The sequence below is a fragment of the Anas platyrhynchos genome, chromosome 1, assembly GCF_047663525.1.
Source record: "Anas platyrhynchos isolate ZD024472 breed Pekin duck chromosome 1, IASCAAS_PekinDuck_T2T, whole genome shotgun sequence".
Classification (NCBI taxonomy): domain Eukaryota; kingdom Metazoa; phylum Chordata; class Aves; order Anseriformes; family Anatidae; genus Anas; species Anas platyrhynchos.
This window is the reverse complement of record NC_092587.1, coordinates 31880253-31895130: the sequence shown is the minus strand read 5'-3', so window position 1 is coordinate 31895130 and position 14878 is coordinate 31880253. Positions and strand designations below refer to the sequence as shown.

General features: G+C 44.6%; 1 protein-coding gene and 1 non-coding gene across 6 annotated transcripts in view; both read right to left on the bottom strand.

Moving 5' to 3' along the window:
• The window catches only part of TMEM117 (transmembrane protein 117), a 216279-nt gene extending 211865 nt beyond the window's left edge, over positions 1 to 4414 (bottom strand). Inside the window, exon 1 of one of the 5 annotated variants that reach the window (XM_005009953.6) lies at positions 4396 to 4414. The gene's annotated coding sequence lies outside the window, so the exon portion shown is untranslated. The other 4 variants (XM_027456884.3, XM_005009955.6, XM_038167066.2 and 1 more) reach the window with 4 other exon arrangements.
• Positions 2771 to 2852, bottom strand: TRNAS-GCU (transfer RNA serine (anticodon GCU)). The gene has a single exon. It is a non-coding gene; the product is annotated as a tRNA-Ser (tRNA).
• Positions 4415 to 14878: the final 10464 nt, after the last annotated feature.

Sequence of the window (14878 nt, the reverse complement as noted above, 5' to 3'; positions counted from 1 at the left end):
GAAGGAAAAGAAAGAAAAAAAGAGTATCTAATAATATTGCTTGTTTATCACAGCGCGATCCTTGAAGGATACAGTGTACTCAACTGAACAGTACAGATTTTTGCAAATGTCATCTGCCCTGCGGAAAGAAAAAAATCAAACCCAAATGCCAGTAAAAGACCTAAATAAAACAATCCATTACCCATCCCTTCTTGGACTATGGACTGAGTATTACTTTGCAGACTCACAAACAGCTTGAATTACGACGTCTCTCTGTAGGTAGTCCCTTCCAAACGCCTGAACTCTATAATCAGAGTTATTTTTTCTAACCCTTGAGGAATCCTGTGTCCATTCCTCAGGTTCAGACAGGGCATTCGGTAAAGGCACAACATTAATAACGTCACGTCACGCGTGAATTACCTTCGAAAACGCCAAAACCCCAGCAGAGAGTTGAAGAAGTCTGCGCAGGGAAGCGCCAGCCCCGTGCAAACTTTCTGCCCGAAGCCAGGGGCGCCGGCCCACACCTCAGCAAAACCCCACTGTAAAGGGGGAGAGCCCACCTCGGGGAACCCGCGGGCGGCCCCAAACGCTCTACCTTGACAAACCTGCGAGGGGCTGGGGATAAAGAGCGGCGTGTGCCCTGCCACCGCCCGCGGGGTGCCCTGGCACCTCCGGCGGCCCCCCGGCTGCCTCGGGAGCGCTTCGGGGCTCAGGGAACGGCTTCGGGGGCTCCGTTTCGGGGGCTCCGGCTGCGCTGCTGTGTGCCTGGGCTGCCGCAGGGCTCTCTGCTCTCCCCGCTCCCCCGGGCAGGCCGGGAGGCAATGATGCGATACTCACCGCGCTGCGGCTCGGCGCGGCTGGGTGCCCGCGGGAGGCTCGGGGGAAGGCTGAGGAGGAGGAGGCTCGGAGGGAAGGAGGCAGGGAAGGAGGGAGGGAGGGAGGCACGGCTGCGGCTCTGCCCCTCCTCTGCCGAGCGGCGGGGCCGGCCGTGCCGCAGCCTCGGTGGGCAGCGCCGCTGCGGCAAGGGGATGGGGATGGGGATGGGGATAGGGGGATGCGGCCTCGGGGAGCCCCGCCGGGGCCCAGCCGCCACCGCCGCGGCCCCGCCGCAAAACGCCGGCCCCGAGGGTGGGAAGGGCCGGAGGAGGGGAGAGGAGGCGGCGGGGCGGTGCTCGGGGACCGCCGGGGGCTCCCCGCCCGGGGCTGCTCGCTCCGGGGAGCTGGGATGAGGCTGGGGGAGACCGCACCGGGGTCAAACGCGTGCCCCGGGGAGCTGCTGGCCTGGGGCTCCAGGCTGGTGGCTGTCCGGGAGGGTTTCGGTCCCCGGCTGGCGTTGCTGACATCCCGGGGAAAGCGCTGCGGGGTGCCCTCAGCACGGCACAGGGTGCTCTTGGCGCTGGGCTTGGTGTGGTACCGGCTCAGTCTGCTGAGGGGTAAACCCAGCTCCAAGCTGCTGGCTGCTGCCTCGGCATTGCCCTAAGGTTGGGGGAAGCCATGTAAATCCCTTGCGGCAGGTAGCAGTAGCACAACGTTGAACTTAACACATATATATACATGGGGTTGCTTCAGGCCAAGGTACGGAGGAATGCGGATGAGGTCCACTGAGGAATGTGGCTGGGCTTTGAGGTGGGTCACGTTGGGAAAGGCCAGCACAGCCAGAACAAGCACCTGCTGAAGTCTTGTGAGCCCCTTCCATACTTACAGCTGCATAGCTTCACATTTTTCTGAATAAACATAACCATATTGAAGGTATCTGACACAATCACATCATCTTGAACAGCTGGAGGTGTTCAAGACCAGGCTGGATGGGTCCCATGGGTCCCCAAGCAACGTGATCTAGTGAGTGGCATCCCTGCCCATGGCAGGGGGTTGGAACTGGGTGATCTTCAAGTCCCCTTCCAACCCAAACCACCCTATGATTCTGTGAGCTGCCTCAGTGGAATATCCTGTGACACCCCCAGTTTTAGGTAGAACTATGGAACTTGCAATATATTTAGCACCACCCCCACCAGCAACATGCTATCTTTACAGTAAACAGAAATTTAAAATATTCAGAAGCAAAAAAGAAAAATCATCATGTGCAACTAGAGAGTACCAAAATACAGCACACAGCACTGCCTCTTCATGCAGCAGCTCTGCGTGTGCTGCCACGCTTGGAGAAACCAGCCTCCTTCTGTTCCACAAATGGGAATCCACAGAGAAGGAGGCAGCACCCACCACAAAAGAGATCACACTCTTCATGCACCTACACACTAAAAAAAAAAAAAAGAGATGCTGCTCAGATGGTAACGCTAAACATGCTACAACTACAGAGCATTCATCCATATTTTTGAAGATAGTAAATCAGTGAGCAAGTTTTTGAAGCCATTATAAAAGTCAATCCCATGAAAACCATGTTGTTTTCTACTAAATTAACCAAAAACATAAGTGCACCATATAGCTCCCCCAAACTTCTTGTTCCAATTGCTTCCCTAGGGAATGCTAATTTCTATTTTTTAAGTGTAATATTTCACTTATATACATATTAAAAAAAAAAAAAAAAGAAAAAAAAAGAAAAAAAAGAAAAAAAAAAGAAAAAAAAAGAGCTGGACCATTTCTACTTCATTTTTCTTAATCATGCCATCAAAATTAACCTGATGGAAGATGTTCCTCAATCACAGAATGGCTCAGGTTGGAAGGGACCTTAAGGATCACCTAACTCCAACCCCCTGCCATAGGCAGAGATGCCACCCATTACATCAGGCTGGCCAAGGCCCCCTCCAGCCTGGCCTTGAACACTAAAGTCATTTCTCGACGAGGGTGGGATTCGAACCCACGCGTGCAGAGCACAATGGATTAGCAGTCCATCGCCTTAACCACTCGGCCACCTCGTCACAGAAACAGCAGCAATTAACATGATCTAAGAAGACAAGACTAATCAGGCCCGGTGACTAACAGCCAGGAACTGTCAACAGATGAAGAATGTAAACCAGCTCTGTCCAAGAAAGTGTCAGTAACCGGGAGGCCAGCAGTAAAAGCAGGTAGCTGAACCTAAAAAGCAGGTTGAATGAGGACAATGAGGCATCCTGAAATGCTGGTTTCTATATTTGTGAATGACACTACATTACGAGCTCTCCTACTATAAAACAGCCCCTGTTCAAAGGCTATCTATTTACACCGTTTCCAGCAGAGAGCTGCGACCATTGAACAACCGTACAAATATTTTACTGCAGTCTCAATTTTTGTAAAGTCATTTTTACCCTCCAATAAGAGGAATCAGCCTTCTGCACATAAGCCTGCAACTGCAAAGTTCTTTCCCCAGACTGCTGCCTCAGACAGCCCCGTCTGGCACAGGAACGGGCACTGAGCTGCTCTACCTTCCAAAATAACGTCACTGTAATAACAGACAGGTTTCTTTGCTTTTTTTTACACAAAAACAAAAGTGATAGCTTTGTCAGTGAAAAGGCTGCACAACCAAACTACAAAGATTGGTGTAATTATTCTGTTAGAGAAAAAAATAAGATAAAAATAAAAATATGAAATTTGTTATAAAACAGTCTATAGTTTCTCCTTGTGTATCCAGGATTATAGGGTAACTCAACAGATGGAAAAAATATTACAGTTTCATCTGAGAAAGCTCTCTGGTATCCCATGTCATCTATAAAGAAAATGTGCTTAGTTACCAGACCAGCAAAACTGGGGTTGCTGACCACCCACAAAATTTCATAGGATCACAGCAGAGCTGAGGTTGGAAAGCACATCCGGAGATCCATCACTAGTCCAGCCCTCTGTTCAGAGCAGGGTCAAACTAAGTTTTCATGGGTTGTGTCCTGCGGTGTTTTGAGCATTAACCAGGTTGAAGCCTCCACCACCTCCCTGGGCAAACTGCCCCAGTGTTTGACCACCCTCATGGGAAAAAATTGTTTTCATATGTTAAATGAAACATCCCATGTTTCTGTTTGAGTTCACTGCCTTTGCATAGCACTGAGAAGAGTCTGGCTTCATCTTTTTACTCCTCCTACCAGGTTTTTAGACCCTTCACTGAGGTGTCCCGGCCCCCCAATTTAGCCTCCCCTTCTCAAGGTTAATCAGCCCAAGCTCTCTCAGCCTGTCTTCCCACTCCTTTCATCTGTGGCAGCACAAATGCCTCCTCCCTCACATGCTGCTTGGAAAAAGTGCTTCATTCCCTCAAATCTCAAAACCCCATTAGTCAGGGACTGTGCTCCTAATGTATTTTTCTTCCATCCTGCTGTTGTGGGTTGGCCCCTGCCAGCAGCTCAGCACCCACACAGCTGCTGGCTCGCTCACCCCACCTCCTCCCTCAAGGGATAGATGAGAGAATAGGAAGAGCAAAAGCAAGAAAATTCATGGATCAAGATAAAGACAATTTGGTAAGTGAAGGAGACAATAAATGAAGATGCAAAAGCAATCACTCACCACGTCCCACAAGTAGCCTGATGCCCAGGCACCCCCTCCACAACAGCCCCCTTAGAAGAGAACCCCTGTCCTCCCACCACAGGCTTTATTGCTGAGCATAATGTTCTAGGGTATGGGGCATCCCTTTGGTCCATTTGGGTCAGCTGTCCTGCCTGTGTCCCCTCCCATCATTTTTCCCACCCGCAAGCTCCTTGCTGGGGTAGGAGTGGGGGCAGAGTGGGAAAGAGACACAGCCTTGACACCCTGTGAGCACTGCTCAGCAGCAGCCAAAACACCCGTGTGATATCAACACTGTTTTAGTCACAAACCCAAAACACTCCACTGGGATGGAGAGTTAACTCCATCCCAGCCAGACCCAGTGCACCTGCAGAAAAACATGCTTGGAATAAAAGATTTCGCCCTTTGAAATTTCACAGATGTGGTTATGGCAACCAGTCTCGGCTATACCACTGTGCATTATCTGCATCCCCAGCTTCTGCTTACTGGAGAGGAGACAAGATTAAAATAGAAATTAAAATATAAAACAACAGTTAATTTACAACTAAGGAGTTAAATGGTTTAAGAACTCAGAATAAAAGACAAAAATATACATCCCGTTGAAAGAATGTTAAGTTAGAGACAGTTACACTTCAAATCTATTAGTGCTTTATTACTAGATATAAAAAAAAAAAAAAGAACAGAAAAAGAAAAAGAATTGCCTAAAAGATTGTAGAAAAGTAGAATTATTCAATAAATATTTCTATTGCATATTTGGTAAGCATAAGCTGTGTTTCCATATTATATAACATTGAAATACTTTCTATTAAATCAATAATACAAAAGGATATAAAAGAGCAGCAATTTAAATTAAACCTTTTTTTTCCCTTAATGACAGAGTTATTACAGTCAAAGAGTTATTAAAAAAATAAATGAAAGTAGTGATAGGCAGCAATGTTAATCATTAAAATTGTTTCCTAACAACTTCTGAAATGCTAAGGAGTTTTCAAAGAAATAGAAGAAAGCTAATGTTGTAGCAATATTTAAAGGATGACCATAGGATGACCTACTTAATTACAGACTCATCAGGCTGACAGCCAAGCATGGGCAAAAACATGAGAAAGGCAAGTTCAGGACTCAATTAGAGAAAGGACTGGAAGGGAGAAGAACCGGAATAACCAAAGGCTTGACAGTGGTGCCGGCTGTTCCCCCACCCCCACCGTGTGAGTCAGAGTATTCACCAGATTTAGCAAGTTTGGCCTAACTAGCACCTCTTCTTCTGCAAGAACAGCCACCAAGAAAAAGAGCTGGCAGAACACACTCTTTGAAAAGCTGTTGTGATGTCAATTCAGGAGACATTCCATTTGTTTGGTTAGGTCAGTAGCACCTACACGTGCACCAAGACTCCTCAAAGTGTTTATGTGATTGTGTGGCAGGGTGTGGGAGCTCTGCACCGACTCACTCAGGAGACCAGCTCACCTGAGTCTGCGAGACAAGAAACCTACCATGGAGTCCACTCAGCAGAGGGCTCATGCCAAAATGACTGTGGTGACATAGGTGGAGAGATGTGGCTGTTCAGGCCTCTGGCTGAGAACCTGAGCCTGATGCTGCCAGGGGAGGACAGTGGGGAGACCGCCTGTTCTCAGGTGGAAGGGCTGCTCTCCATGGTGGCTGAGCTCAAGGAGGAGGTGGACAGGCTAAGGAGCATCGGGGCATGTGCGCAGGAGATTGCCTGGCGTGCCAGAAGGAAGGGCACCGGGGGATGCCCCCCTGAGGGTGGTGGATCCCCTGCCCTGGTACTGTGGAGCAGAGGGAGGGGACCAAAAAGATGAAGAAAGTCCCAGTTTGGCATCATAGGCAACCCCCCTGCCTACTTCCCTCACTTCCCCAGGTGCCCCTCCGTAAGTTTGAGGCCCTGGGTCTTCAAGGAGAGGTAGGCAAGGGTGTGGTGGAAGGCCCACCTATGAGGTTACACAGGACGAGGCAGTCAACACCATGCCCCAAGACTGCCTCCGATAAGAAAAAAAGAAGGGTAAATGTAGTAGGAGATTCCCTTCTGAGAGGAACAGAGGGCCCAATATGCAGAATTGGCCCTCATCAATTATAGAGACATGGCGGGACAGCTCACATGGCTGGAATGTGGTCATGGATGGGTATGTCCTCAGAAAAGACGAGCCCGCAAGGCGAGGTGGTGGCATTGCTCTTTACAGCGTGTTGAGTACCGTCTAAGGGTGGATGAGGAGTGAGTTGAGAGTCTGTGGGTGAGAATTAAGAGACAAGCTGGCATGGAGGATACTGTTGTGGGTGTCTATTACAGGCCACCAGATCAGGATGAGGAAGCTGATGAGGCCTTCTACAGGCAGCTGGTAGCAGCCTCACAAACACAGGCCCTGGTTATCGTGGTGGATTTCAACTTCCCTGACATTTGCTGGAAGGCCTGCTCAGCCAGACATCCACAGCCCAGGAGGTTCCTCCGGTGCACTGATGATAACTTCCTGGTGCAAATGGTGGATGTGCCAACTAGGAGAGGAGTGCTGCTGGATCTTGGCCTCACTAACAAGGAGGGGCTGCTTGAAGCAGTGAAGGTTGAGAGCAGCCTTGGTTGCAGCGACCATGAGATGGTGGAGTTCAGGATCTCATGTGGCAGGAACAGAATACCATGCAGAATTGCAACCCTGGACTTCAGTAGGGCCAACTTTGGCCTTTTTAAAGCAATTGCTAGGGGAAATCCCATGGGACAGGGTACTTGAAGAAAAAGGGGCCCAAGATAGTTGGTTAGCATTCAAGGACTGCTTCTTCCAAGCTCAAGATCAGAGCATCCCAACAGGCAGGAAGTCAAGAAAGGGGGCCAGGAGACCTGCATGGTTAAACAGGGAACTGCTGGGCAAACTTGAGTGGAAGAGAGTCTACAGATCATGGAAGGAAGGGCTGGCCACTTGGGAAGAATATAAGGCTGTTGTCAGAGGATGTAGGAAGGCAACTAGGATAGCTAAGGCCTCCTTAGAATTAAACCTTGCGAGAGGGGTCAAGGACAACAGAAAGGGCTTCTTCAAATACATTGCAGATAAAACTAACACTAGAGGCAATGTAGGCCCACTACCAAATGAGGTGGGTGCCCTGGTGACAGAAGATAAAGAGAAGGTGAAGTTACTGAATGCCTTCTTTGTCACTGTCTATACTGCCAGAAGCTGTCCCGAGGAGCCCTGTACTCCTGAGGCCCCAGAGGATGTCAGGATAAAGGAGAAGTTTGCCTCAGTTGATGAAGACTGGGTTAAAGACCAATTAAGCAATCTGGACATCCATAAATCCATGGGTCCTGATGGGATATACCTGTGGGTGCTGAGGGACCTGGTGGAAGTCATTGATAGGCCACTCTCCATCACCTTTGGGAAGTTATGGGGAAAGGGAGAAGTGCCTGAGGACTGGAGGAAACCAAATGCCGCTCCAGTCTTCAGAAAGGGCAAGAAGGACCTGGGTAACTATAGACCGGTCAGCCTCACCTCCATCCCTGGAAAGGTGATGGAACAACTTATCCTTGGCGTTGTCTCTAGGCATATCAAGGATAAGAGGGTGATTACGGTCAATCAACATGGCTTCACCAAGGGGAAGTCATGCCTAACCAACCTGATAGCATTTTATGAAGACATCAACTAATGCATCTCATGATATGCTTTCAACATGCAATTAGCAACTGCACTTCATATACAAACAGTATAACAATTCATTGTGTCTGTAAAAAAAAAAAAAAAAAAAAAAAAAAAAAAAAGTTTGAAGGCTTTCCTGTCTCTCTGTCCCTTCATATAAATTCCCCATGTCTTGATCCCATTTCTATTAAAACATGCTCTCATGTACACCTGACTGGAGTGAGGAAACAGAAACAGAGCAGGGCAGAGAGCACTAATGAAGCGCTGGCTGTTGGGTCTGGGTGTTCCAACGGAGGTTATAGCAACCTGACGCTGCACCAGTATAACTCAGGAGCAAATCTGTCCCTGATGAAGCAGACAGATACAGGCGTCTTGTGCAAAGCATGACTTGTCCAAGCAATGCATCAAACCTCAGCAATACAACTGAATTACACATGCTAATGACTTCAGTGATCGTCTAAATCATAGAATCATAGAATCATAGAATATCCTGAGTTGGAAGGGACCCTTAAGGATCATCAAGTCCAACTCTTGACACCGCACAGGTCTACCCAAGTTCAGACCATGTGACTAAGTGCACAGTCCAATCTCTTCTTAAATTCAGTCAGGTTTGGTGCAGTGACCACTTCCCTGGGGAGCCTGTTCCAGTGTGCAACCACTCTCTCTGTGAAGAACCCCCTCCTTATGTCAAGCCTAAACTTCCCCTGCCTCAGCTTAACCCCGTTCCCGCGGGTCCTGTCGCTGGTGTTAATGGAGAAAAGGTCTCCTGCCTCTCGACACCCCCTTACGAGGAAGTTGTAGACTGCGATGAGGTCTCCCCTCAGCCTCCTCTTCTCCAGGCTGAACAGGCCCAGTGCCCTCAGCCGTTCGAATCCTAACTATAATTTCACTGAAAATAATCAAGTAAGCCAACATTAAACATGAGAGAGCTAATTATAGTCTGAAGATAAGAAAAAATCATATATACATTGCTACACCTAAGGAGAGGTTTCGTAGCTATCAGATATTTAGCTCTGGACAAGCAATGAGAAGACCAAGCTTTGTGACCTGTCCTTAAAACTCCTCATCATATACAGGAATATGCAGTATCTATTATGCAAATAGACCTTCTTTCAAGGGCCAAAGAATATCCTGTGACAAATGGCTGCTATTTTGGGCTCACACTAATGCACTGTGAAAAAAAAACACAGTTATGCCAAAAAAAAATTGCAATGATAAATGTAATAATTTATTTAACAGCTGAGAATCCATTGAAAATGGACAGGCACTTTGAGTAAGTGCCCAAGAGAACAAGCAAGAATGTACAGTGCAGTCAAACTGTCCTTTGTTTGTTTAGTGAATTTCTTCTCATTTATAAGAGCAGCAGTGTGTTCACTGTAGAATCGTTTGGAGCTAAAATGAACTTCTGGAGACTGTCAGCGTATGCTGAACCATAGCATACACCTGGTTTGTGTGTGTACATGAGGGTTTTATTCTGCTTCTGCACTAACAGAGTAGGCTTAAACGCTAAATGTGAACGATGCTGCTACTACAGGTTTCACTGCAGGCATTTTTCCTACCCTTTCTCTGCGTTTCTGTCTATTGAAACAGTATCGCAGAATCACAGAATCACAGAATTTCTAGGTTGGAAGAGACCTCAAGATCATCGAGTCCAACCTCTGACCTAATGCTAACAGTCCCCTCTAAACCATATCCCTAAGCTCTACATCTAAACGTCTTTTAAAGACTCCACCACTTCCCTGGGCAGCCTGTTCCAATGTCTAACAACCCTTTCGGTAAAGAAGTTCTTCCTAACATCCAACCTAAAACTCCCCTGGCTCAACTTAAGCCCATTCCTCCTCGTCCTGTCACCAGGCACATGGGAGAACAGACCAACCCCCACCTCGCTACAGCCTCCTTTAAGGTATCTGTAGAGAGCAATAAGGTCGCCCCTGAGCCTTCTCTTTTCCAGGCTGAACAAGCACAGCTCCCTCAGCCGCTCCTCGTAGGACTTGTTCTCCAGGCCCCTCACCAGCTTCGTCGCCCTTCTCTGGACCCGCTCAATCACCTCGATGTCCTTCTTGTAGCGAGGGGCCCAAAACTGAACACAATACTCAGTATGCACCACAGAGTGAGGATCAACAGTACAGTTTTATTGTCACATCTAACAAATAAGGAGCGATACAATTTCTACAAATAAGTACCAATAAAAACCTGAATTGGCTTCATTGATCCCTTTTGAGAACCTCCACACAAAGGTCATTTTCTTACTATTTTTTTAGTAGTAGCTTAGAGATAGAAACTCACTTGTGAGGAATCTGGGAGAAAGGCCTGTCTGACTGAATTCCTCTCCCACAGGTGGAGTAAGTGGGAGTGGGAGTAAGGTCTTCTTACTCCCAAGAGTAAGAAGAATCCTCTGTCCCAGGTACCCCCATTCTTCCACCTCAGTTTTGACATATCTCAGAGGGCCTTTGCTGTCCTCATGATGCCTACATCAGAAAGCAGGTTTATCTAACAGCATTTTGAACTATGTTGTTATTTCTTTGGAAATTCATGTAAGACCTTAAAATAGGAATGAGAGGTATAATAGGAGCCAGTAAAGTGAATGAAAAATTAGTTCTGATATGTCCACAGCCATTTAAGCCATGGAGAATCAGACAGCAATATAGTATCTCAGAAAGGATAGATAAAATGTCAGAGAAAATATACAACAAAAGACTGAAATTTTCAAATATTAATGCCCCCAGGCTACAATGTAAACAGTCTTAGCAGGACACAAAGACTTTGGGACTCTTCCTAATTAAGGGAGGAAGTGACTTAAGGACTTCAACACAGAGTGCAAACAATGCCTTGGCCAGAGCTGCTTTTACTTCATCTAGCATTAGTTTGTACTAACTATACCTCATCAGGAGAGGAACCGGCATCTCTGTAGTGATGGAAAACAAGATAAGTGATTGCACGTGATCAGCATAGTGCTGGTGTTTCAGCTGACTGTATTTCACAACATCTCAGTGCACTCACCTCAGGCAAATACTAGAAGAAAGTGGAAATAGGTATGAAAAGAATGTTGTCCAGTATGTCCCTTCAGAGTTTACCAGGAAAATGAATGTATCCACACTAGTATAGCATCATATATCATCCTTGATCATATGCAAGAGACTTACCATTATAAACAGCTCACGTGCTCTCTACTAGTAAAGTCCTGACTGTAGCAAAGTCAGTGAGAGAATTCTTGGTGATTTCAGTAGGGTCATGATATCGTCCATGTAATAGTTGGAAAAATAAAAGTAAAATCTCTAATTTTTGTGTTATGCATTTTCACCTAATCACTGTATCTGCCTTGTTTGTTTTACCAGTCTTGGCAGATAAAGCCTATTCTAAATCTGGATAGCATTGTGTTTGGTGGCCCTTTGCTAACACTCACTAGCTTTCTGAAAGGGATCCTTTTCCAGTCACCAAATGCTGGGTTATCAGTATGAGCAGCCACATGGGACCAAAACAGTCCCAGGAACATTTTCTTTCTCATCAAGAAAAAGTTACCAAATCCAATGGAGTGGAAGGCAGAGCAGCCCTAATCAACATGAAAAAGCAAAAGAAGGAGAGGCTACTGAAAGGCATTGCATGTACCCAGCCTCTTCAACAATAAATGGATATTGGAACAATTTTTCTGGTTTGAGACATGGAGGAAGGTTTTACATGAACAGAAAGCTGTTGATGTTTGCCTTGGAGTTGTGTTGTTGTTGGTTTCCATTATAAAATGATGTTTATTTCCACATAGATGTTTTAATGTACATGCTATTTAAGTGAGAAGTGGAGCTTCTTGGTGGTAAGAAGGCTTCATTCCTATTGAATGAAGACAAAATGGTTTCAGTTATTGCTTTGTTACCTTTACTCTGGGCTAGAGCAATGTAATGTGCCTTGCTATAAATAATTAGTACATCTCTAGCCACTCTCCCTACTGGAATGGATCATGCCCTGCCTCCATTTTCTGTACCGTTTTCCCCCAGAATCCACTCAGATTTAAGAATCTTAATGTTTATGGCCAAGCTTATAATGGTCTGGGGAGAAGGCACCCAGACAGAAGCTATCCCTTGATACATTTAAAATTGAGATTGTTATTTATAAAACTATTCCAAAGGCCTAATGGAGCTGCCCAGCTCTTTACAAAGTTTTTCTTCTTTTCTTTGACCTAGGAATCACTTTGAGCCTCATCTAAGATGATTGGTAAAAATCTCTTTCTTGTGCACTCTATGCACAAGACAAATTTCTTTGACCTTGTCATCAATAATCAATAAAGAAAACATAAGTTTTAAATAATTAAAATAGTATTTCCCTTTGGAGAGAAAAGGAAAAAGAAAATCAAGAACCACAGAGATACCGGTCATACTGTTTAATGCACTTCTGGAATGCATTCAAACACACCATGGAGGCAGAACACGGGGTGGCAAGAAAGGTGACTGGATCACAAATCATTTTGCACAATGATTTTGCAGTGGTATTTACATGTTAGTTAGTTGCTATCATTAGGGTAAATATATTAAAAGATGAACCATGTGAAGAATTTCATAATTTCAAAATCACTGAGACCATAAAACAATTTGACTATCATATTGCCCCTTATACTGTAAAGGTACAGAGAATGTAGATACCATGTCTAGTGTCTGTCTACAGATTTACCAGATGAGAATATGAGGTAGAAATGGACAAAGATACCAGCAAACCATATTCAGAATCAACACTCTAATAATTTATCTCTGCACTTAACAGAACAGGAAGAAATATGGGAATTCCCACCAATTGTGCTTTGTTTAGTTTATTTCACCAGACGTTTGCTTCTTACTGTCAAAGCATATCAAAACACTACAAGAATCAGTTGTCTGAAACTTTTAGGATAGCATCTGCAACTTTTAGGATAGCATCAGTGGCTGGGAACCCCCTACTGCCTCAAACTTGGCTATCAGCTATATCATAATTTAGTTCTAAAATAGTTGTTTACCTAGCGTGTACCTATGAGCATAAACAAATGAAGAGATACATTCACAGTGCTATGAAGACTTAATTAAGTACATAAAATGAGAGATGTCCTTCATACAGTAATAAAGACACACTTGCTATAATGGCAAAAGAGTGTGGAGTTCCTATAGCAAGATTTTTTAATAGCAGACTATACATAAGGTCTAGCAATTATAAAGGAATACCTTCTTATTTGATTTGCACATAGTATGCTGGTTGATCATACATTCTGAGACTTACAAAAAGGCAACAATGTCATGCTCATAAATCACAGTCCATTTTGGTATGAACACCTTTCACACCTATATCCTTGAAATTATAAACAAATCTGGCTGTAGGAGTGGTGTGATTTCTTTGTTTTGCTACCTGTGGGTGTATGGGAATGGAGATTACAGGAAGCAAACAGAATAGAAGAAATTAAGTTTTCACATATCTCCAGAGGAAATAGTTTATATTCATTCTTATTCTATATGGATGGAAGTTTATCTTGCTGATAGAATAGTTCTCTAATACTGTAAGTACTCTTGAAAATATGGTTGTTTTTGAAGAGCATGCTGATTGGGGAAAAAAATAATCTAAGCTTAAGCTTTAAAGGGTGTCAGGATAGAGACCTTCAGGCATTGGAGCTCTACTGCAAGAAAATTATGTTTTACTATTGTTCAGTAAAAAGGTTATCATTCTTCACCTGGTGGAAATGTTTAGTGCTTGAAATATCACCTCCAGATAGGTATGGACTGCAGTAATAAAAACTGTATGTAAAAAAAAATGTGAATTTGTTCTCAGGTGGACAATCATAGTCAAACTTGGAACGAGCCTTCCTGGCAACATCACAACAGGAGAAAATATTTGCACACCATTATGAACACAATTAACTGAGGACTCCACAGAGATTATAACCACAGCATTAAATCAGCTAGCAGAAGTGAATAGTGCATTGTTAAACCAATGAAGAGATAAATGTATAGGGAAAGAAAATAAAGACAGCAAAAATGAAAACAAGACCCAGAAGTCATACAGAAACTGCTGTATCAAAGTCTACTAAAAATACTTCCTTCTTAAAAACAAAACAAAACAAAACATCATTTATTATTTAAGTTAGAAGAATGCTATTAAAATTTGGGAAATTCTGCAATATGCAGTCTGTATCAAAACAAGCACAGCCGTAATTAGATACAAAAACTAATGTATATTGGAAAAAAATAATTTAAGTACAGGGAAGAAAATGTAACTATAACTTAATGCTTACGCATATGCTAATAAATAAACCTCTCTATTCTTCCCAACAGTTGTATGACTTGGATAGCAATTTAATCATCCAAAACGTTTTAGGAAGGCTCCAAAGTAAACTAAAATTCATGTGTTTGAGCGTATTCAACAGATAAAAAATCTTTACTTGTTTTTGCTTGTTTCTGTGCAACATGGTTTTGTTTGTTTGTTTTGTCAAACATCAAACACTGAGAATTTTAGAAACTACCTTAGACTTTCAGTTTGCCTTTTCCCCAGAAATCTCATATGAAATGCCAATGTGTACAAGGCTCGTTTCATATGAAGCAGATGGTAAGATCCCTCGGCTGTACTTTAGAGCCCTCTGACAGATTGGTGGGAGTTGATGTGATGTCACCTCAGACAGCCAAGGTGATCTTGATGTGGTGACAGACACTACAGTCTCGTACCATTCCAGTATCTCTAGCCTAAGTGTGGGCTGCCATTGAAAGCACAGTCACAGCGTGACTCCACAGTTTTGGCTGTGCATCCTCATTGCCACACTGTGCCAATACCAGCGCTCCTGGGGACACATGACCAGCTGGATCGTGTTGTTCATGATCCTTTACTTTGGTACATCTGGAGACAAATCAGTTCTTTATAAACAC